The sequence below is a fragment of the Leptidea sinapis genome, chromosome 7 (genome assembly GCF_905404315.1).
Source record: "Leptidea sinapis chromosome 7, ilLepSina1.1, whole genome shotgun sequence".
NCBI classification, from domain to species: domain Eukaryota; kingdom Metazoa; phylum Arthropoda; class Insecta; order Lepidoptera; family Pieridae; genus Leptidea; species Leptidea sinapis.
The window spans coordinates 407,791-433,526 of record NC_066271.1 but is presented as its reverse complement, the minus strand read 5'-3'; the positions used below and the strand labels follow the sequence as shown (position 1 = coordinate 433,526).

The 25,736-nt window shown below is 48.2% G+C and overlaps 1 pseudogene; it reads right to left on the bottom strand.

Annotated features, from left to right (window-relative positions):
* Positions 1 to 1,100: 1,100 nt before the first annotated feature.
* On the bottom strand, positions 1,101 to 10,940 carry LOC126965546 (large subunit ribosomal RNA; annotated as a pseudogene).
* Positions 10,941 to 25,736: the final 14,796 nt, after the last annotated feature.

The window sequence follows — 25,736 nt, the reverse complement described above, 5'->3', positions numbered from 1 at the left end:
TTAATAACGAGTACGATAATGTTCAGTAATAAACGCGCGACACGTACATTTCATTTTCCCTCCGAAACCAAATAAAAAACCTCCAAAAAAAATATATTTCAAATCAAATCAAAATTCTTTCTTACTTACTTACCTATTTACTTACTTACTTACTTAATCACATTCGTTTTTCGCGATTTTCAGCAAAACGATAGGTAAGTTTTATCATAAAAGTATCTCGGACAAAAATTGTAGATCGTAAAATTATCCATTAAAAATGTATCAATACTTAGTGTTAGATTCAAAAAGTTAGTTTCCACGCCACCTATGAGGTAGTAGTGTACTTAGCGCGTTTTTATAAGTTTTTGAATAGTTATTATCTCAGAAACGGTGGCTCGTAGGAAAAAAAGTATCGGTACATTTTTTATAGATAATTTTATCACCTACACTTTTTCTCGTAGGTATTTTTATGATAAATTAATAATTTTATTTAATTTAAAAAAAAAAACGGACAGAACATGCAATTATTAGGGGACACGAATATTGGTCAAAAACTATAATGTTCTGGTGTACAAGGAACAAGAGAAAAGATGGAGACCGGCAGGGAGCGCCGCGCTCCTCGCGCTCGGCGGTACTCGTTATTGGAGAAAACAAGTAAGTGAGATATCCGTCCGGGGAGACCGGCAGGGAGCGCCGCGCTCCTCGCGCTAGGCGGTACTCGCTATTGAGGAATCGACCGTACCCGCTATTGGGGCCGATCGTACTCGCTTTTGGAATTTGCGCAGCGCGCCCAACACCACCGGAGCCGCCGCCGCCGCCGTCGGCGGCGGCGATGTACACTTATCACAACACTCGACTCGACATAATAACCTGAAAATGATCGTACTCGTTATCATTAGAGTAGTCGCCGTGTACAACAACAACCACGTCTTTCAACTATAATAAATAATAATATATTGTAAAATTTTATAATCATGAGAAATCGCGTGACGCGTCCGTCACGACGAAATATCATGATAATATTATTTATATTATTATGTTATTATAATATTATATGTTGGCCTGTTGTTTGTTTGCACACACACACACAACTCTGCTTCTCGGCGACGATGCGTCCTCGGACGAATCACCTGGCGTAGGGCTGAGTCTCAACAGATCGCAGCACGACGCTGCTCTACCGAGCACAACACCCCGCCAGGAACGTAAGTCGTCTACAGACTATTCCGAGCCCCGACATCGAACTGAGGTAAATTCGAAACTTCGACGCCGTGGTGCACGTGTTAATACCGCTCGCACCGTTCGTCGCGTTCCAAATGGGCTTCGACGTCGCGTCTTACGAATAAAACGCGACTAGTAAAGTCACATTGTTTAGAGCCTCCCGACACTCGGGGCTCCACAGTGAGTATATCCTTGCCGGATTCGGCTAGGCTGGCTTCGGCCTTAGAGGCGTTCAGGCATAATCCCGCGGATGGTAGCTTCGCACCACCGGCCGCTCGGCCGAGTGCATGAACCAAATGTCCGAAACTGCGGTTCCTCTCGTACTGAGCAGTATTACTATCGCAACGACACGCCATCAGGAGGGTAAAACTAACCTGTCTCACGACGGTCTAAACCCAGCTCACGTTCCCTTTTGATGGGTGAACAATCCAACGCTTGGCGAATTTTGCTTCGCAATGATAGGAAGAGCCGACATCGAAGGATCAAAAAGCAACGTCACTATGAACGCTTGGCCGCCACAAGCCAGTTATCCCTGTGGTAACTTTTCTGGCACCTCTTGCTAAAAACTCTTTATACTAAAGGATCGATAGGCCGTGCTTTCGCAGTCCCTATGCGTACTGAACATCTGGATCAAGCCAGCTTTTGCCCTTTTGCTCCACGCGAGGTTTCTGTCCTCGCTGAGCTGGCCTTAGGACACCTGCGTTATTCTTTGACAGATGTACCGCCCCAGTCAAACTCCCCGCCTGGCAGTGTCCTCGAACCGGATCACGCGGGAGTTGTACGGCGACGAGCGTTGCCGCCACGTCGCCACTCTGCACGCTTGGAACGAAACACCGTACGCCCGCCGATATTATCGACCGCGCACCGCTTCCGCCCAACCGAGTAAGTAATGAAACAATGAAAGTAGTGGTTTTTCAGCGACGACCGCGAACGATCTCCCACTTATGCTACACCTCTCATGTCTCCTTACAATGCCAGACTAGAGTCAAGCTCAACAGGGTCTTCTTTCCCCGCTGATTCTCCCAAGCCCGTTCCCTTGGCTGTGGTTTCGCTAGATAGTAGATAGGGACATAACCCACCTCCTTCCCATGGTCTTACCGACCTTTCGGTCGTCAAGACCTAGGTTCCGACCGAAACAGCGGGAGATGTACCGGTCCGGATATTCAGGTCCAGTACATTTCTTGACTCCCTACAAGTTCTCATTTTTTTTTTGCGTCCCTAGATGGCCCTCTCCCCCTTTCTGGGGGCGGCCGACCACAGCTATGGCTTCGTCGTCGGGCACTCCTTCTTCATATTCTTCTCTTCTCTAAATCTTCCTTTCTGCGTCTTCGTTACCATCCTGGTTTACCCCTCCATCACTCTCCTGTCACGGTACCAACTTGTGGCAAATCTTACTAACCGCGAGAAGTTCTCCTCTGAGGACACTAGGTCTCCGTGATAAATTGGTCCCGGATTCTTCCTCTCCAGATGGTTCAATAGTTCGCCTCTAGCTTCATCGTACAAGCTGCATTCCCACAGCACGTGGTCGCGGTACTCATCCGTCACGCCACATGGATAAGTGCCGTCCCCCTTAATCCCCAAGTCCCTAAGCCGGCCGTTGAAATTCCCATGACCGGTCAACAGCTGCGACGTGTAGTGGTCGGGCTGCACCCACGCCGCTAGGAGTCTTTCCCCGACACATGGGAAGAAGCGTCTGAGATCTCCACCTCTTTCCTCACGATCCCAGCGCTGCTGCCACATGTTTACCACTTCGAAATGGATGTCCTTTTTCAATACCGCGAGCTCCTTTTTTACCCTGTCACCCTTCGTCGCTTCTATCTTGCCCGCGCGATAAACTTCCAGATCGGCTGGAAGTACCCCAGCTAGTACTGGCAGTGCGGCCGTACTTGTTGAGCGGTACGCCTTGGTGAGAAGCACCAACGATGTTCGTTGTGTTCTGAGCAACCGGCTGGACACCACATACAGGAGCGACCTGTGATACCAGATGCTCGCCGCGTAAGTAATGGTTGCAACGTACGTCCCCCTGTACAAGATCTTAAGTGCCTTGTATCGTATGCCCCAAGAAGTTGAAGATACCCTTGCCATCTTCCCGAAGCACCTCGCGGCTCGCTCTCCGATATCCAAGGCGTGATCGGCAAATGACCCCTTTCCATCAATCGTTATGCCTAAGATTTTAACTGATTCAACCGCACGAAGAGAATCTCCTCCCATTCTAATGACCGGGGGTCGCCCGAGAGAGCCCTTCAAGGTTATAGACTTGGTTTTCACCGACGAAAACCGGAGTCTATTCCTAGCACCCCATTCCGAGATTCTCTCGAGCGCCACCGCGGCATTGGTCTCGATAACAGCCCTTGAGTTTCCTTCGATGAGTAGCGTTACGTCGTCCGCGTATGCTATCATCCTGACCCCTTGTGGTACGCTCAGCTCCAAAAGGTCATTCAACAGTATATTCCACAGTGTGGGACCTAATACGGATCCCTGTGGGCACCCCATTGTGGAAAGTTTCCATACGACCTCTCCTCCTGCGAACATACCCACCCGCCTATTCAGAAAGTAAGAGCATAGGCACCTGTAGATGTTGGGAGGGCAGCCGCCCTGCTTGTATTTAAGCAGGACCATAGGCCACCACGCGTTGTCAAACGCCCCTGATATGTCCAGAGTTATCGCTTGAACATATTTGTAAGAGCTGGTGGTCACTAAATCCATTATAGTGCTAAGCGCTGTTATTGTAGACCTCCCTTTCATGAATCCGTGTTGACGGGCTGATATACGACTGTACAGACCCGGAGTACATTCGCATATCAATTGCTCTAATATTTTCCCTAGTACTGGCAAGAGGGTGATCGGTCTATACGCCTTTGGGTCAGTCGCCTTCCCATCACCCTTTGGCAGTACTATTAATCGGCCTTCTTTCCATACATCAGGGAACACACCCTCATCTATACATTTCCCGTACATTAACGTCATCTCACATGCGGCCACCTTCCACGCTGCTTTAACTATACGTGCGGTGACACCATCAATTGCTGGAGCTTTTTCCGGCAGGTTGCGAATTATCGTGCCTATTTGCTCTCTGGTAGGGGGACTTACCTTCTGCCCGCTGGGTAAACAGGCCGCCGCCAGGCGAATTTGCATATGGTACGCCGAGTCGGTCGCCCGGTCGTCGTCCGGACACATCACTGCCAGTATCCCACCCATGGCGCCGCGGATGTCGTCAGCGAATCCCTGCGCAAGCTTCAAACCGTTTATGACGTTCTGAGGCGGGCGCACCCTGCCTGTAGCAGCACGGTATGCCATACCCCATGGATCGTCATTCCCACTGTCAGCAAGACGCGAGAAGTGGTTGGTCTCCGCTTCCCGCATGGATCTCCTATAGAACGCACGTGCACGATGGAAGCGCATTCTGCAGATTTCTTCTGCCAGTCCGCCCGCGCGCCGAGACTGTTGCCATTCCCGACGCATCCGGTTGTGCTCCCTACGAAGGAAGTCAAGTTTCCTTGACCACCATTCATACCCCTGCACCCGGTCTTTCCCCTTGGCGAAACCTAGGCACTCCCCAGCTGTACGACTCAGCATATCAGCGAACTGTTTGCACACGTGTTGTGCCGGCTTTCGGCAGTCGAGTCTGCCTGCTCGCCACGAGAGTGTGGTACAGAACCGGTCCCAATCTACCCTTCGATCCCGGTATCTCGTTGGTTCCCCTCCTGGTTCTTGCTCTCCCTGGTACCGTGCGGCTGATGGGCTATCCTTGACGATGGAGAACGTGATTAGTTGGTGGTCGCTGCTGCTTACTTCCTCCCGAACTCTCCATTGGCGTACAGGGACTCCTCTGGTTGTTATAGTAACGTCGATGTTAGAGGAACCGTTGATCGTGTTAAATGTGAACGGTTCCCCCTCCTTATTGTGCACAAGGAGCCCCTTCGAATGTATAAAGCTCTCCATCGCCAACCTTCTTCTGTTTACCTCCGCACCTCTTCCCTCATATTGCTCGCGGCGGCTGTGCCAGAGCGGCGAGTGGGTGTTGGTGTCGGCCCCGATGACAATTGGTTTTCCCTGGAGTGCTTCCAGTACGCGGTCCAAGTGGTGTATATGGGTCTCTATGTTCTCGCAGTACTGGAAGTATGCCGACACCATATACAGATCGCCGCCATCCCCCCGGAAGTGTGCCACGAGGCAGTGCGACGTCGATAGTTGAGGCAGGATCATTCCGGAGATCTTGGTGCTATTTACGTATATTCCTGCCTTTGAATCTTCCGTGCACTGCAGCAGTCCCGGCAGCTGGGCCCTCGCATACTGTTCTTGGACAAGAACGATACCGAGACCCAGCCTTTGGGCGATTCCCGGGAGTTCCGCTGTTGCCGTGAGCGCTCCTTGAAGGTTTATCTGCCCGACGTACATGTGTTCATTCTTATGAGCCATAGTCTGTGCGTTCGGCAGCCCTCTTCTGCGCCGCTATCCGCGCTGGACAAGTAGGTGCTGCCGTCTTATGGTCTTCGGACTGCTTCCCGGCCTTCGCGCAGGTGGCGCACCGAGACTTGGTAGACTTACAGTCCTTGTGGCCATGCCCAGCTGTACCGCACTTGCTGCAGGTCTCCTCCTCAGCCTTGCAGTGTTTTGCAGAGTGCCCGTACCACTGGCACTTCATGCAGCACGTCACTTCCAGGAAGTCGCGCACCAGGTACCTCTCCCATTCAAGGTATACCCGCTCCCTGGACATAAGGCGGTCCCTCCATGTACCGCTGCATGCTAGCACCACAGTGGTACAACTTCCCCCCTTTGACTTCTTGTAGAAGGCCACTTTTGGGAATCCTTCCTTTTCCGGGACGTCCGCGAAGTTCTGCTTCCTCAGCGCCCCCAGGAACTCCTTCTCGTCCTTAATGTGGCCCTCGACGTTAATAATAGCCACCAATGGTGTCCTTTGACCTGCATCCTGGACTCTAAGGGTCGAGGGCATGGCCTTCTTAATTTTTTCGGCGTCCTCCTTAGTCCTTGTTTGCAGGACTACGCCTGCGTTCCCTACCTTCCTCAGGCGCGCGACCTGCAGTCCCATCGATGTTGGCTTTATAGCTTCCTTCAAGACGGCCTTGGTTTCCTCCGCCGTCTTAACTCCGCTGTTGTCCGCCGGGTACACCGCAAGTACGCTACCCATCCCCTGTGGCTTAGGCTGCGTTGTTGACCTTCCAGTTCTGAGCGTACTGGCATAGCTCCTGGTTTCGCTCCTGTCTGGTTCTCGGGATGTCGCAGTGTGTGCGCACTCCTTCGCTTTGGCCAGTCTACCGGCCAGAGTCGCGACAACGGCTGTGAGACGTTGCACTTGCGTGCCTATATGTCCAATGTCCGCTTTATTCAACTTGCTTGTGTTCCCAGTTGCCGCAGCCATGATCTCGCCACCGGCCAAGTTGGCGAACTCAATGAGCTCCTCGGTGTCGCACTCCTTCATGGCCCTGCTGCTGCCCTCATTGCTGCTGCTTGTAGAGGGCTCCAACTTCCTCCGAAGAGCCTCTTGCAGCTCCTCCGGCGACTGAAGCGGGCGCTTCTCCGCGCCCCTCAACTCCTCCACACTTCCGAAGCCCCCTGGGGGGGTCCTCGCTAGTGACCTCCTTGGGGTAAATAGAGCTAACGACTCAAGCTCGTCTAGCTCCCTCCTCTTCTCCTCTACCGCCTCCCAAAGGAGGCGCTCCGAAGTGTCCATATTCGTATAGCAAGCTTATTAGTATATATTGTTATTAATATACCAACAAAACAATAAATAGAAAAACAAAAAAAAAGTCAAAAACTAAAAGCTAACTACGAGTCCTGTCTCTTCCCTAACACTTCCTAATACCTAATTACCTAACAACTACCTACTGTCTAATAATAACTTATTCCTAAAAGCTAACTAAATAATATGAGTCAAAACACTAACACAAAAGAAATACAGTAAACAAAGTAATTAACTAATGACCGTCATAAATCAAATAGCAAAAAAAATTCAAATCACACAAAAGAAATACAGTAAACAAAGTAATTAACTAATGACCGTCATAAATCAAAGGGGATTAATTCAGGTCACCTTAGCTCCGCCCACTACACAGACACTCGCGAACGTCGAACACAGGCTCCACCCACACGACGCGATTGGCCGAACGAGCAGCGAATAGTGACACGGCGCGAGAACTTGGGCGGCGACTAACGCAGAGAGCAAAAAACACGTCCGCTCGCTACGAGAGCCGACGACGAAGTAGATAGGGACAGCGGGAATCTCGTGAATCCATTCATGCGCGTCACTAATTAGATGACGAGGCATTTGGCTATCTCAAGAGAGTCATAGTTGCTATCGCCGGGCGGGGGGTCTGGGGGGCTGGCAAGCCCCCCAGCGCACCCGGCCCGACGTCGGATGGCGGTACTTACTGTCTGCCTTTCTAACTGCTAGAATCCCAACGCACACCGCCTACTAGGTAGGTTACAGCACAACAGCTTTCGCTCCAGTCCCGGTATAGTGCGTTGGTCAGACGTAGAGGGTCACAGACAACCAATTACGACTCTTCAATTTCGCCTGTTAACCCAGGCGGCAAGCACCCCCAGTCGCGGTACTCCACAGACGTTTCGCCCATAAGAACCGGAGGCGGAGATCGGGACCCAGCCCACACTGGCCGTCTCCTATTGAGAGATATGCTATACGCAAACAAATGGACAACAATCTCCCCACATTTGTCCTATCAACACCTGGCGCCAAGCCACTACGAGTCCGACGCCAATGGAGGGGCACTGGTAGCCTCCCAGTGGGCTCCCCTCCCCCATAGCTCCCGTGTCGGTAAAGCTACCTCCACCACGTTTGACGGGTAACCGCCGAGGAACCTTTCGGAACCATCTACTTCAGATCAATTGAAGGCCACCGCGCCCGTTGCTCGGATAACCGAGATGGGGTGGCTAATTGACCAACTTTTTTGGGTGAGCTCCCTGAAGTACAGCTGAACACCCTATATCGACTGTCTAATAAAAGACGTGACAACATACATCGCGCCTGTTTTGCTTTATGTTTTTTTGTTTACCCGCGCTTGATTGAATTTCTTCACGTTGACATTCAGAGCACTGGGCAGAAATCACATTGCGTCAACACCCGCGAGGGCCATCGCAATGCTTTGTTTTAATTAGACAGTCGGATTCCCCTTGTCCGTGCCAGTTCTGAGCTGACCGTTGAACGGCGGTCGTACAGTACCGCGCCGATCGCGCACGAGACGAAACCGACGCGGACTTACGGCTAGGAAGATCCGCGAAAGGCCGGAACGCGGGTCCGGATTCAGCACGATGCGCGAGACCACCTTGCGATGGAGACACGCGCGAGCATCGACCAGGCCCGGCACCGGCCGCATCCGCTTCCCGTCCAAACCCGACACGCCCCGGTCCTCAGAGCCAATCCTTATTCCGAAGTTACGGATCCAATTTGCCGACTTCCCTTACCTACATTATTCTATCGACTAGAGGCTCTTCACCTTGGAGACCTGCTGCGGATATGGGTACGAGCCGGCGCGACATCTCCACGTACATCCCTCACCTGAATTTTCAAGGTCCGCAGAGAGTATCCGGACACCGCCGCAAATGCGGTGCTCTTCGCGTTCCGAACCATATCTCCCTTCTATAGGATTCCATGGAACTCGAACGCTCAGGCAGAAAAGAAAACTCTTCCCGGACCACTCGGCGGCGTCTTCAGGCCACTTTGGGTTACCCCGTCGAACACTCGCTTGAGAAACGAGAGAACGATTATTGAAACGGTTCCGCTGCCGGGTTCCGGAATAGGAACCGGATTCCCTTTCGCTCAAAGGGCGTTATTTATCATATACACAAAATATATATAAACACGCCGCATCGACATAAGATCTCTCCTTGAGCTTAGGATCGACTGACTCGCGAGCAACTACTGTTCACGCGAAACCCTTCTCCACGTCAGTCCTCCAGGGCCTCGCTGGAGTATTTGCTACTACCACCAAGATCTGCACCGACGGAGGCTCCAGGCGGGCTCACGCCCAGACCCTTCTGCGCACTCCGCCGCGCACGTCCTACTCGTTACGGCATAATACGCGTGCGCTTTGACACGCACGCGCCGATTGCCGGTAACGGTAGTGTATAGGCAAAACGCTTCAGCGGCATCCATTTTCAGGGCTGGTCGCTTCGGCAGGTGAGTCGTTGCACACTCCTTAGCGGATTCCGACTTCCATGGCCACCGTCCTGCTGTCATGAGCGACCAACGCCTTTCATGGTGTCCCATGAGCGTTTTTTAGGCGCCTTACACTACGTTTGGTTCATCCCACAGCGCCAGTTCTGCTTACCAAAATTGGCCCACTTGGCACCGTCATCAGATCTCCGGCTTCATCGTTCGAGTAAGCCGGAGTTCTCACCCATTTAAAGTTTGAGAATAGGTTGAGGTCGTTTCGGCCCCAATGCCTCTAATCATTCGCTTTACCGGATGAGACTGTTACGAGTCGACGCCAGCTATCCTGAGGGAAACTTCGGACGGAACCAGCTACTAGATGGTTCGATTAGTCTTTCGCCCCTATACCCAGTTCCGACGATCGATTTGCACGTCAGAATCGCTACGGTCCTCCATCAGGGTTTCCCCTGACTTCGACCTGACCAGGCATAGTTCACCATCTTTCGGGTCCCAGCATCTGTGCTCAGAGCGCGCCCGCATTCGCTGATTGGAAACGAGACGCCTCGGGAGTGCGAGAGATCGATTTTTGACGACCGACGCTCCATCCTCCCTGAGCGCGCGACAAGCGCGCGCCTTCACTTTCGTTGCGCCTTTCAGTTTTGTCTGTTTGAATTCATAACTCAATGACTCGCACACATGCTAGACTCCTTGGTCCGTGTTTCAAGACGGGTCCTGCGAGTGCCCGAAACAGTAACATCGCCGACTGATACGCGCACAGTCCGAGACTACACGGCTGCGACGACAGCGGCGTCGCGTCAGCATCCGCACAAGGGCAGGATGTCGACGACGACTCTCGCTCGCGTCGGGCCGGACGCGTCCCCGGATGGAGACGCGTGCGCGTTTCATGACAAGTACCGTCCGCCGCCGGCCGGCGATCGTCACGGTCGGACGGCTGTGCGCGTGAACGCGCAGCCGCCCGGCTCCCGGACAACGCTTAGGCCGAACAGACGAACGGGTCGCGATGCATAATGTGTACTAAGAGAGAAGTGCACGCCGTCCGGGTGCGTCAACGGCGGCGACCGGTGAACGCGAGCACGAGTCTCGCGCACATCGCGGCACGCCGCCGTACGCCCCGGAGTGACGATGAATCTCTCCGTTCGTTCATTCGAGTTTCGCAGGTTTACCCCTGAACGGTTTCACGTACTCTTGAACTCTCTCTTCAAAGTTCTTTTCAACTTTCCCTCACGGTACTTGTTCGCTATCGGTCTCGCGGTTATATTTAGCCTTAGATGGAGTTTACCACCCACTTAGGGCTGCACTCTCAAGCAACCCGAATCCGAGGAGAGTCCCTCTCGCGGACTCGCTCCGTCGCTACGGGCCTGGCACCCTCTATGGGAAAACGGCCCCGTTCAAGACGAACTTGGACGGGAGCGGCGACCGCGAGAAAGCGGAACCTCCCTAACACCACATGTCCCGCGACCGTGACGACCGCGGGATTCGGCGCTGGGCTTATCCCTGTTCGCTCGCCGCTACTGAGGGAATCCTGGTTAGTTTCTTTTCCTCCGCTTACTAATATGCTTAAATTCGGCGGGTGATCCTCCCTGATCTGAGGCCAACGATAAAAAGTATGAGGCAGACACGATATCGAAAACGAAATATTCAAGCGGCATTTTGAGCCCGCTTTGAGCACTCTAATTTGTTCAAAGTAAAATTGTCGGCCCATCTCGACACTCACTGAAGAGCACCGCGATAGGATTTTGATATTGAACCGGCGTTTTACCGCCGGCTCACCGACGATATGCTCCGCAGACGTGTCAGTATCACCGCGGATGCGATGCACCGACAGCGCGGCACACAAATGCAACTACGAGCTTTTTAACCGCAACAATTTTAGTATACGCTATTGGAGCTGGAATTACCGCGGCTGCTGGCACCAGACTTGCCCTCCAATTGTTCCTCGTTAAAATATTTAAAGTGTACTCATTCCGATTACGAGGCCTTGTAAGAGTCCCGTATCGTTATTTTTCGTCACTACCTCCCCGTGCCGGGAGTGGGTAATTTGCGCGCCTGCTGCCTTCCTTGGATGTGGTAGCCGTTTCTCAGGCTCCCTCTCCGGAATCGAACCCTGATTCCCCGTTACCCGTGACAACCATGGTAGTCGCAGAAACTACCATCGAAAGTTGATAAGGCAGACATTTGAAAAGATGCGTCGCCGGTACTGGACCATGCGATCGGCAAAAGTTATCCAGATTCATCAAAATTAACGACTTCGGACGCGAGGCCCTCCGTCGATTGGTTTTGATCTAATAAAAGCACTCATCCCATCACTGGTCAGAGCTCTGATTGCATGTATTAGCTCTAGAATTACCACAGTTATCCAAGTAACTGAGTAAGATCTAAGGAACCAAAACTGATATATTGAGCCATTCGCGGTATCGCCTTAATACGGCTTGCACTGAGACATGCATGGCTTAATCTTTGAGACAAGCATATAACTACTGGCAGGATCAACCAGGGAGCTGCTGCAAACAACGATTGTTGTCGCGCTCAGCGCGTCATGCGTCGCGATCTCCCCTTAGGGCGTCGCGACTATGACATCTTGAACATATCGTGAGATATCCGTTAGCGCACTGTATACTATATATCTCAAAGGCATACGGTGCGCGTTGAACGAATCATAAATCGGCGATGGGCCGATTGTATGTTATGAAAGTTCAGTAACGAGAGTCCCTTCGGGTAATAATAAAAATGATGACACGCAATAGAAGCGGTATCAACGTATTAATATCGGTACACGTCGTGATCACAAATCGGATCGACGCCCGGTGCTTGAGAGGAGCGTGAACGTCTCGCACGCGTGAAATGCGCGACGCGTTCCGGCTTGCGGGCCCTCACGTTAAAAATCTTAACAGAGGGAAACCGTCGAAGCCCAGTCGGCGTCTTGGTGCGCGCAAAAAATTTACACGATCGCTTTCAACGTGACGAGGATCGCCGCAGCGTATGATACTATAGAGAGAGTGAAGAGAGGAATTATGAGAAACGAAATCACAAAAAACCTTTCAAATCACCAAATCAAATATCATCCGCATAGGGAAACTCGAAAACGCTCGATCGACACAGCGCGGTGAGTCTATTGTAAAAAAAGAACATATAAAACAACGCGCGACACAAACACAGACACAGACACACCAGCTCTGCCCCGAGAGTACCAACAACCGTATTGTTATTATATCATCGTCGTTATCATCGCGCGCATTCACAAACTTACTCAAATATAAATATATATTAAATAAAATATGAATGACGATGACGACGACGAGAATAATAAAACAGCAGCAGTTGTTGTGTGGCTGGGGGTGGTTGGTGTTGTGCGTTTTTGTATTTTTGTCGCGTGCGTTTTTCACTCTTTTTACAAGAAAAAACTTGAGCGGCGTTGAATTCGGCGTCGCGAACCGTTCGCTACGGACTCGACTCTCGACGCCGACTGCCGTATGTGTGGTGCACGCGAACGATATGAACGTGTAAACTCTGATATGTGAATAAAGTGATTTTGATTTGATTTTACTATTTATTAACCTTTCCGGATCGGCGCGCTCCGGATCTCGCTGTACACTATTGATCGGCAAGCTTCCGGCAATTTCGCGGCATTTTCCCCGTGTGTATTATTTTACGTGTAGTTATAAAATGCTTATAACTAGGGTGATTTGAGTGACTGTAACTGAAAGCTTTTGAAACAAGCTATAAGACCATGTAAAAATTATTCATATTGTCTTTCTTTTTTATTTCACACAGACTTTTCATTCGAAAAAAAGTGTAAAAATAGGTATATTTTAAAATAAATATTGTTATTATTGTTAATTACTTGTTTTATTTATTTCCATTTATGTTTTTGTAATGAATAGTATATGTTAATTATAAAATAAAGCTTAAATCTACACAAAGAACGATCTTCGTGTAAAGTCTTGATAACGACCGCTCGCTGCGCCGGCCGGGAACAAGTGGACACATAAGTGCTTTGTCCGTAAAGCTATGACGTCGAATATTGGTGGCCTTGAATCGTAACGGATCGAAATGTGTTTGGGAATTCACTCGTTCATAACTGCGTAGGCAAATAAACCATCTTGTACACCTAATAAGGGTGAAAACTGGATGAGGTAAAAGAGTGCCCCGCGGCACAGCCGCTCTCATTGTTTTTTGAATTACCAGTGCCCGCGGGCACGGCCGATGCGGAAAGGTTAATAACATAATATTGAATATGCATTGCGGCTTCGAAGAAAAAATCGCTCTTTTTTTTTTTTTTTTTTACTTTTTTAATAACGAGTACGATAATGTTCAGTAATAAACGCGCGACACGTACATTTCATTTTCCCTCTGAAACCAAATAAAAAACCTCCAAAAAAAAATATATTTCAAATCAAATCAAAATTCTTTCTTACTTACTTACTTACCTATATACTTACTTAGTTGCTTACTTACTTACTTAATCACATTCGTTTTTCGCGATTTTCAGCAAAACGGTAGGTAAGTTTTATCATAAAAGTATCTCGGACAAAAATTGTAGATCGTAAAATTATCCATTAAAAATGTATCAATACTTAGTGTTAGATTCAAAAAGTTAGTTTCCACGCCACCTATGAGGTAGTAGTGTACTTAGCGCGTTTTTATAAGTTTTTGAATAGTTATTATCTCAGAAACGGTGGCTCGTAGGAAAAAAAGTATCGGTACATTTTTTATAGATAATTTTATCACCTACACTTTTTCTCGTAGGTATTTTTATGATAAATTAATAATTTTATTTAATTTAAAAAAAAAAAACGGACAGAACATGCAATTATTAGGGGACACGAATATTGGTCAAAAACTATAATGTTCTGGTGTACAAGGAACAAGAGAAAAGATGGAGACCGGCAGGGAGCGCCGCGCTCCTCGCGCTCGGCGGTACTCGTTATTGGAGAAAACAAGTAAGTGAGATATCCGTCCGGGGAGACCGGCAGGGAGCGCCGCGCTCATGATAATATTATTTATATTATTATGTTATTATAATATTATATGTTGGCCTGTTGTTTGTTTGCACACACACACACAACTCTGCTTCTCGGCGACGATGCGTCCTCGGACGAATCACCTGGCGTAGGGCTGAGTCTCAACAGATCGCAGCACGACGCTGCTCTACCGAGCACAACACCCCGCCAGGAACGTAAGTCGTCTACAGACTATTCCGAGCCCCGACATCGAACTGAGGTAAATTCGAAACTTCGACGCCGTGGTGCACGTGTTAATACCGCTCGCACCGTTCGTCGCGTTCCAAATGGGCTTCGACGTCGCGTCTTACGAATAAAACGCGACTAGTAAAGTCACATTGTTTAGAGCCTCCCGACACTCGGGGCTCCACAGTGAGTATATCCTTGCCGGATTCGGCTAGGCTGGCTTCGGCCTTAGAGGCGTTCAGGCATAATCCCGCGGATGGTAGCTTCGCACCACCGGCCGCTCGGCCGAGTGCATGAACCAAATGTCCGAAACTGCGGTTCCTCTCGTACTGAGCAGTATTACTATCGCAACGACACGCCATCAGGAGGGTAAAACTAACCTGTCTCACGACGGTCTAAACCCAGCTCACGTTCCCTTTTGATGGGTGAACAATCCAACGCTTGGCGAATTTTGCTTCGCAATGATAGGAAGAGCCGACATCGAAGGATCAAAAAGCAACGTCGCTATGAACGCTTGGCCGCCACAAGCCAGTTATCCCTGTGGTAACTTTTCTGGCACCTCTTGCTAAAAACTCTTTATACTAAAGGATCGATAGGCCGTGTTTTCGCAGTCCCTATGCGTACTGAACATCTGGATCAAGCCAGCTTTTGCCCTTTTGCTCCACGCGAGGTTTCTGTCCTCGCTGAGCTGGCCTTAGGACACCTGCGTTATTCTTTGACAGATGTACCGCCCCAGTCAAACTCCCCGCCTGGCAGTGTCCTCGAACCGGATCACGCGGGAGTTGTACGGCGACGAGCGTTGCCGCCACGTCGCCACTCTGCACGCTTGGAACGAAACACCGTACGCCCGCCGATATTATCGACCGCGCACCGCTTCCGCCCAACCGAGTAAGTAATGAAACAATGAAAGTAGTGGTTTTTCAGCGACGACCGCGAACGATCTCCCACTTATGCTACACCTCTCATGTCTCCTTACAATGCCAGACTAGAGTCAAGCTCAACAGGGTCTTCTTTCCCCGCTGATTCTCCCAAGCCCGTTCCCTTGGCTGTGGTTTCGCTAGATAGTAGATAGGGACACTCCCCTTCCCAAGGACTTGTCAACCTTTCGGTTATAAAGATCTACATCCCGTTTGCGCCAAGCCACTACGAGTCCGACACCAATGGAGGGGCACTGATACCCAGTGAGCTCCCCTCCCCCATAGCCCCCGTGTCGGTAGAGCTACCTCCACCACGTTTGACGGGTAACCGCTGAGGAACCTTTCGGAACCATCTACTTCAGGTCAATTGAAGGCCACCGCGCCCGTTGCTCGGATAACCGAGATGAGGTGGCTACTTGGCCGACTTTTTTGGGTGAGCACCCTGAAGTACAGCTGAACACCCTATACCGACTGTCCACTAACAGACGTGACAACATACATCGCGCCTGTTTCCAACTTTCCCTCAAGGTACTAGTGAGTAGATAGGGACATAACCCACCTCCTTCCCATGGTCTTACCGACCTTTCGGTCATCAAGACCTAGGTTCCGACCGAAACAGCGGGAGATGTACAGGATTTGAGGTCCGGCACATTTTCTTGACTCCCTACAAGTTCTCATTTTTTTTTTCGTCCCTAGATGGCCCTCTCCCCCTTTCTGGGGGCGGCCGACCACAACTACGGCTTCGTCGTCGGGCAGCCCATCTTGCAGTTCTTCTCCTCTTCCTAAAGTCTTCCTTTCTCTATCTTCGACACCGTCTTGGTTTACCCCTCCGTCACTCTCCGGTCACGGTACCAACTTGTGGCAAATCTAACCACCCTTGAGAAGTTCACCTCCGAAGAAACAAGATCTCCGTAATGCACTGGTCCCGGATTTTCCCTCTCTAGATGGTCTAGCAGTTCACCTCTCGCCCGATCGTACAGATTACATTCCCACAGCACGTGGTCGTAGTAGATAGGGACAGCGGGAATCTCGTTAATCCATTCATGCGCGTCACTAATTAGATGACGAGGCATTTGGCTATCTCAAGAGAGTCATAGTTGCTATCGCCGGGCGGGGGGTCGGGGGGGCTGGCAAGCCCCCCAGCGCACCCGGCCCGACGTCGGATGGCGGTACTTACTGTCTGCCTTTCTAACTGCTAGAATCCCAACGCACACCGCCTACTAGGTAGGTTACAGCGCAACAGCTTTCGCTCCAGTCCCGGTATAGTGCGTTGGTCAGACGTAGAGGGTCACAGACAACCAATTACGACTCTTCAATTTCGCCTGTTAACCCAGGCGGCAAGCACCCCCAGTCGCGGTACTCCACAGACGTTTCGCCCATACGAACCGGAGGCGGAGATCGGGACCCAGCCCACACTGGCCGTCTCCTATTGAGAGATATGCTATACGCAAACAAATGGACAACAATCTCCCCACATTTGTCCTATCAACACCTGGCGCCAAGCCACTACGAGTCCGACGCCAATGGAGGGGCACTGGTAGCCTCCCAGTGGGCTCCCCTCCCCCATAGCTCCCGTGTCGGTAAAGCTACCTCCACCACGTTTGACGGGTAACCGCCGAGGAACCTTTCGGAACCATCTACTTCAGATCAATTGAAGGCCACCGCGCCCGTTGCTCGGATAACCGAGATGGGGTGGCTAATTGACCAACTTTTTTGGGTGAGCTCCCTGAAGTACAGCTGAACACCCTATACCGACTGTCTAATAACAGACGTGACAACATACATCGCGCCTGTTTTGCTTTATGGTTTTTTTGTTTACCCGCGCTTGCTTGAATTTCTTCACGTTGACATTCAGAGCACTGGGCAGAAATCACATTGCGTCAACACCCGCGAGGGCCATCGCAATGCTTTGTTTTAATTAGACAGTCGGATTCCCCTTGTCCGTGCCAGTTCTGAGCTGACCGTTGAACGGCGGTCGTACAGTACCGCGCCGATCGCGCACGATACGAAACCGACGCGGACTTACGGCTAGGAAGATCCGCGAAAGGCCGGAACGCGGGTCCGGATTCAGCACGACGCGCGAGACCACCTTGCGATGGAGACACGCGCGAGCATCGACCAGGCCCGGCACCGGCCGCATCCGCTTCCCGTCCAAACCCGACACGCCCCGGTCCTCAGAGCCAATCCTTATTCCGAAGTTACGGATCCAATTTGCCGACTTCCCTTACCTACATTATTCTATCGACTAGAGGCTCTTCACCTTGGAGACCTGCTGCGGATATGGGTACGAGCCGGCGCGACATCTCCACGTACATCCCTCACCTGAATTTTTTGTTTCAAGGTCCGCAGAGAGTATCCGGACACCGCCGCAAATGCGGTGCTCTTCGCGTTCCGAACCATATCTCCCTTCTATAGGATTCCATGGAACTCGAACGCTCAGGCAGAAAAGAAAACTCTTCCCGGACCACTCGGCGGCGTCTTCAGGCCACTTTGGGTTACCCCGTCGAACACTCGCTTGAGAAACGAGAGAACGATTATTGAAACGGTTCCGCTGCCGGGTTCCGGAATAGGAACCGGATTCCCTTTCGCTCAAAGGGCGTTATTTATCATATACACAAAATATATATAAACACGCCGCATCGACATAAGATTTTGGATTGAAAACTGACCACAAAATATTTCTCTGCACCTTCGAGAATCTCGGGTACGATATCCATATTACTGAAATCATAATTTTGTGCGGCGGCCATCTTGGATTTGAAAAATGATCCCAAAATTGTTTTCTGCACCCTCGAGAACCTCGGGTACGATATCCATATTGCTAAAATCATAATTTTGTGCGGCGGCCATCTTGGATTTGAAAAATGATCACAAAATCGTTCTCAGCACCCTCGAGAACCTCTGATACGATATCCATAATGTAGTTATCATACTTTTGAGCGGCGGCCATCTTGGATTTGAAAACTGATCACATAATCTTTCTTTGCACCCTCGAGAACCTAGGATACGATACCCATAATCTAGTTATCATACTTTTGAGCGGCGGCCATCTCGGATTTAAAAATGATCCCAAAATTGTTTTCTGCACCCTCGAGAACCTCGGACACGATATCCACATTGGTGAAAACATAATTTTGTGCGGCGGCCATCTTGGCTTAGAAAAATGATTTCAAAATCGTTCTCAGCACCCTCGAGAACCTCTGATACGATACCCATAATGTAGTTATCATACTTTTGAGCGGCGGCCATCTTGGATTTGAAAAATGATCACCAAATCGTTCTCAGCACCCTCGAGAACCTCTGATACGATACCCATAATGTAGTTATCATACTTTTGAGCGGCGGCCATCTTGGATTTGAAAAATGATCACCAAATCGTTCTCTGCACCCTCGACAACCTCGGGTACGATATCCATATTGCTGAAATCATTATTTGGTGCGGCGGCCATCTTGGATTTGAAATATGATCACAAAATTGTTCTCAGCTTCCTCGAGAACCTCGGATACGATACCCATAATGTAGTTGTCATACTTTTGAGCGGCGGCCATCTTGGATTTGAAAACTGACCACAAAATCTTTCTCTGCACCCTCGAGAACCTCGGGTACGATACCCATAATGAAGTTATCATACTTTTGAGCGGCGGCCATCTTGGATTGAAAACTGACCACAAAATATTTCTCTGCACCTTCGAGAATCTCGGGTACGATATCCATATTGCTGAAATCATAATTTTGTGCGGCGGCCATCTTGGATTTGAAAAATGATCCCAAAATTGTTCTCTGCACCCTCGAGAACCTGGGTTACGATACCCATAATGAAGTTATCATACTTTTGAGCGGCGGCCATCTTGGATTGAAAACTGACCACAAAATATTTCTCTGCACCTTCGAGAATCTCGGGTACGATATTCATATTGCTGAAATCATAATTTTGTGCGGCGGCCATCTTAGATTTGAAAAATGATCCCAAAATTGTTTTCTGCACCCTCGAGAACCTCGGGTACGATATCCATATTGCTAAAATCATAATTTTGTGCGGCGGCCATCTTGGATTTGAAAAATGATCACAAAATCGTTCTCAGCACCCTCGAGAACGTCTGATACGATACCCATAATGTAGGTATCATACTTTTGAGCGGCGGCCATCTTGGATTTGAAAACTGATCACATAATCTTTCTTTGCACCCTCGAGTCCCTAGGATACGATACCCATAATCTAGTTATCATACTTTTGAGCGACGGCCATCTCGGTTTTAAAAATGATCCCAAAATTGTTTTCTGCACCCTCGAGAACCTCTGACACGATAACCACATTGGTGAAAACATAATTTTGTGCGGCGGCCATCTTGGATTAGAAAAATGATCACAAAATCGTTCTCAGCACCCTCGAGAACCTCTGATACGATATCCATATTGCTGAAATCATAATTTTGTGCGGCGGCCATCTTGGATTTGAAAAATTATCACAAAATTGTTCTCAGCACCCTCGAGAACCTCGGATACGATACCCATAATGTAGTTGTCATACTTTTGAGCGGCGGCCATCTCGGATTTAAAAATGATCCCAAAATTGTATTCTGCACCCTCGAGAACCTCGGACACGATATCCACATTGGTGAAAACATAATTTTGTGCGGCGGCCATCTTGGCTTAGAAAAATGATCACAAAATCGTTCTCAGCACCCTCGAGAACCTCTGATACGATTCCCATAATGTAGTTATCATACTTTTGAGCGGCGGCCATCTCGGATTTAAAAATGATCACAAAATCGTTCTCTGCACCCTCGAGAACCTCGGGTATGATATCCATATTGCTGAAATCATAATTTTGTGCGGCGACCATCTTGGGTTTGAAATATGATCACAAAATTGTTCTCAGCTTCCTCGAGAACCTCGGATACGATACCCATAATTTAGTTGTCATACTTTTGAGCGGCGGCCATCTTGGATTTGAAAACTGACCACAAAATTTTCTCTGCACCCTCGAGAACCTAGGATACGATTCCCATAATCTACTTATCATACTTTTGAGCGGCGGCCATCTCGGATTTATAAATGATCCCAAAATTGTTTTCTGCACCCTCGAGAACCTCGGACACGATATCCATATTGCTGAATACATAATTTTGTGCGGCGGCCATCTTGAATTAGAAAAATGATCTCAAAATTGTTCTCAGCACCCTCGAGAACCTCGGGTACGATACCCATAATGTAGTTATCATACTTTTGAGCGGCGGCCATCTTGTATTTGAAAACTGATCACAAAATCTTTCTCTGCACTCTCGAGAACTTAGGATACGATACCCATAATCTAGTTATCATAATTTTGAGCGGCGGCCATCTTGGATTTCAAACATGATCACAAAATCGTTCACTGCACCCTCGAGAACCTCGGGTAGGATATCCATATTGCTGAAATCATAATTTTGTGCGGCGGCCATCTTGGATTAGAAAAATGATCACAAAATCGTTCTCAGCAGCCTCGAGAACCTCGGATACGATACCCATGATGTAGTTATCATACTTTTGAGCGGCGGCCATCTTGTATTTGAAAACTGATCACAAAATCTTTCTCTGCACCTTCGAGAACCTAGGATACGATACCCATTATCTAGTTATCATACTTTTGAGCGGCGGCCATCTCGGATTTAAAAATGATCCCAAAATTGTTTTCTGCACTCTCGAGAACCTCGGATACTATACCCATAATGTAGTTATCATACTTTTGAGCGGCGGCCATCTTGGATTTGAAAAATGATCACAAAATCGTTCTCTGCACCCTCGAGATTCTCGGGTACGATATCTATATTGCTGAAATCATAATTTTATGCGGCGGCCATCTTGGATTTGAAAAATGATCCCAAAATTGTTTTCTGCACCCTCGAGAATCTCGGACACGATATCCACATTGGTGAAAAACATAATTTTGTGCGGCGGCCATCTTGAATTAGAAAAATGATCTCAAAATTGTTCTCAGCACCCTCGAGAACCTCGGGTACGATACCCATAATGTAGTTATCATACTTTTGAGCGGCGGCCATCTTGTATTTGAAAACTGATCACATAATCTTTCTTTGCACCCTCGAGAACCTAGGATACGATACCCATAATCTAGTTATCATACTTTTGAGCGGCGGCCATCTCGGATTTAAAAATGATCCCAAAATTGTTTTCTGCACCCTCGAGAACCTCGGACACGATATCCACATTGGTGAAAACATAATTTTGTGTGGCGGCCATCTTGGCTTAGAAAAATGATCTCAAAATCGTTCTCAGCACCCTCGAGAACCTCTGATACGATACCCATAATGTAGTTATAATACTTTTGAGCGGCGGCCATCTTGGATTTGAAAACTGACCACAAAATCTTTCTCTGCAACCTCGAGAACCTCGGGTACGATATCCATATTGCTGATATCATAATTTTGTGCGGCGGCCATCTTAGATTTGAAAAATGATCACCAAATCTTTCTCTGCACCCTCGAGAACCTAGGATACGATTCCCATAATCAAGTTATCATACTTTTGAGCGGCGGCCATCTCGGATTTAAAAATGATCCCAAAATTGATGTCTGCACCCTCGAGAACCTCGGGTACGATATCCATATTGCTGAATACATAGTTTTGCGCGGCGGCCATCTTGGATTTGAAAAATGAACACAAAATTGTTCTCTGCACCCTCGAGAACCTGGGTTACGATACCCATAATGAAGTTATCATACTTTTGAGCGGCGGCCATCTTGGATTGAAAACTGACCACAAAATATTTCTCTGCACCTTCGAGAATCTCGGGTACGATATCCATATTGCTGAAATCATAATTTTGTGCGGCGGCCATCTTAGATTTGAAAAATGATCCCAAAATTGTTTTCTGCACCCTCAAGAACCTCTGACACGATAACCACATTGGTGAAAACATAATTTTGTGCGGCGGCCATCTTGGATTAGAAAAATGATCACAAAATCGTTCTCAGCACCCTCGAGAACCTCGGATACGATACCCATGATGTAGTTATCATACTTTTGAGCGGCGGCCATCTTGTATTTGAAAACTGATCACAAAATCTTTCTCTGCACCCTCGAGAACCTAGGATACGATACCCATTATCTAGTTATCATACTTTTGAGCGGCGGCCATCTCGGATTTAAAAATGATCCCAAAATAGTTTTCTGCACTCTCGAGAACCTCGGATACTATACCCATAATGTAGTTATCATACTTTTGAGCGGCGGCCATCTTGGATTTGAAAAATGATCACAAAATCGTTCTCTGCACCCTCGAGATTTTCGGGTACGATATCTATATTGCTGAAATCATAATTGTGTGCGGCGGCCATCTTGGATTTAAAAAAATGATCACAAAATCGTTCTCTGCACCCTCGAGAACCTCGGGTACGATATCCATATTGCTGAAATCATAATTTTGTGCGGCGGCCATCTTGGATTTGAAAAATGATCACAAAATTGTTCTCTGCACCCTCGAGAACCTGGGTTACGATACCCATAATGAAGTTATCATACTTTTGAGCGGCGGCCATCTTGGATTGAAAACTGACCACAAAATATTTCTCTGCACCTTCGAGAATCTCGGGTACGATATCCATATTGCCGAAATCATAATTTTGTGCGGCGGCCATCTTGGATTTGAAAAATGATCCCAAAATTGTTTTCTGCACCCTCGAGAATCTCGGACACGATATCCACATTGGTGAAAACATAACTTTGTGCGGCGGCCATCTTGGATTTGAAATATGATCACAAAATTGTTCTCAGCTTCCTCGAGAACCTCGGATACGATACCCATAATGTAGTTGTCATACTTTTGAGCGGCGGCCATCTCGGATTTAAAAATGATCCCAAAATTGTTTTCTGCACCCTCGAGAACCTCGGACACGATATCCACATTGGTGAAAACATAATTTTGTGCGGCGGCCATCTTGGCTTAGAAAAATGATCACAAAATCGTTCTCAGCACCCTCGAGAACCTCTGATACGATTCCCATAATGTAGTTATCATACTTTTGAGCGGCGGCCATCTCGGATTTAAAAATGATCAAAAAATCGTTCTCTGCACCCTCGAGAACCTCGGGTACGATATCCATATTGCTGAAATCATAATTTTGTGCGGCGACCATCTTGGGTTTGAAATATGATCACAAAATTGTTCTCAGCTTCCTCGAGAACCTCGGATACGATACCCATAATTTAGTTGTCATACTTTTGAGCGGCGGCCATCTTGGATTTGAAAACTGACCACAAAATCTTTCTCTGCACCCTCGAGAACCTAGGATACGATTCCCATAATCTACTTGTCATACTTTTGAGCGGCGGCCATCTCGGATTTAAAAATGATCCCAAAATTGTTTTCTGCACCCTCGAGAACCTCGGACACGATATCCATATTGCTGAATACATAATTTTGTGCGGCGGCCATCTTGAATTAGAAAAATGATCTCAAAATTGTTCTCAGCACCCTCGAGAGCCTCGGGTACGATACCCATAATGTAGTTGTCATACTTTTGAGCGGCGGCCATCTTGGATTTGAAAACTGACCACAAAATCTTTCTCTGCACCCTCGAGAACCTCGGGTACGATACCCATAATGAAGTTATCATACTTTTGAGCGGCGGCCATCTTGGATTGAAAACTGACCACAAAATATTTCTCTGCACCTTCGAGAATCTCGGGTACGATATCCATATTGCTGAAATCATAATTTTGTGCGGCGGCCATCTTGGATTTGAAAAATGATCCCAAAATTGTTTTCTGCACCCTCGAGAACCTCGGGTACGATATCCATATTGCTAAAATCATAATTTTGTGCGGCGGCCATCTTGGATTTGAAAAATGATCACAAAATCGTTCTCAGCACCCTCGAGAACCTCTGATACGATATCCATAATGTAGTTATCATACTTTTGAGCGGCGGCCATCTTGGATTTGAAAACTGATCACATAATCTTTCTTTGCACCCTCGAGAACCTAGGATACGATACCCATAATCTAGTTATCATACTTTTGAGCGGCGGCCATCTCGGATTTAAAAATGATCCCAAAATTGTTTTCTGCACCCTCGAGAACCTCGGACACGATATCCACATTGGTGAAAACATAATTTTGTGCGGCGGCCATCTTGGCTTAGAAAAATGATTACAAAATCGTTCTCAGCACCCTCGAGAACCTCTGATACGATACCCATAATGTAGTTATCATACTTTTGAGCGGCGGCCATCTTGGATTTGAAAAATGATCACCAAATCGTTCTCAGCACCCTCGAGAACCTCTGATACGATACCCATAATGTAGTTATCATACCTTTGAGCGGCGGCCATCTTGGATTTGAAAAATGATCACCAAATCGTTCTCTGCACCCTCGACAACCTCGGGTACGATATCCATATTGCTGAAATCATTATTTGGTGCGGCGGCCATCTTGGATTTGAAATATGATCACAAAATTGTTCTCAGCTTCCTCGAGAACCTCGGATACGATACCCATAATGTAGTTGTCATACTTTTGAGCGGCGGCCATCTTGGATTTGAAAACTGACCACAAAATCTTTCTCTGCACCCTCGAGAACCTCGGGTACGATACCCATGATGTAGTTATCATACTTTTGAGCGGCGGCCATCTTGGATTGAAAACTGACCACAAAATATTTCTCTGCACCTTCGAGAATCTCGGGTACGATATCCATATTGCTGAAATCATAATTTTGTGCGGCGGCCATCTTAGATTTGAAAAATGATCCCAAAATTGTTCTCTGCACCCTCGAGAACCTGGGTTACGATACCCATAATGAAGTTATCATACTTTTGAGCGGCGGCCATCTTGGATTGAAAACTGACCACAAAATATTTCTCTGCACCTTCGAGAATCTCGGGTACGATATTCATATTGCTGAAATCATAATTTTGTGCGGCGGCCATCTTAGATTTGAAAAATGATCCCAAAATTGTTTTCTGCACCCTCGAGAACCTCGGGTACGATATCCATATTGCTAAAATCATAATTTTGTGCGGCGGCCATCTTGGATTTGAAAAATGATCACAAAATCGTTCTCAGCACCCTCGAGAACGTCTGATACGATACCCATAATGTAGGTATCATACTTTTGAGCGGCGGCCATCTTGGATTTGAAAACTGATCACATAATCTTTCTTTGCACCCTCGAGTCCCTAGGATACGATACCCATAATCTAGTTATCATACTTTTGAGCGACGGCCATCTCGGTTTTAAAAATGATCCCAAAATTGTTTTCTGCACCCTCGAGAACCTCTGACA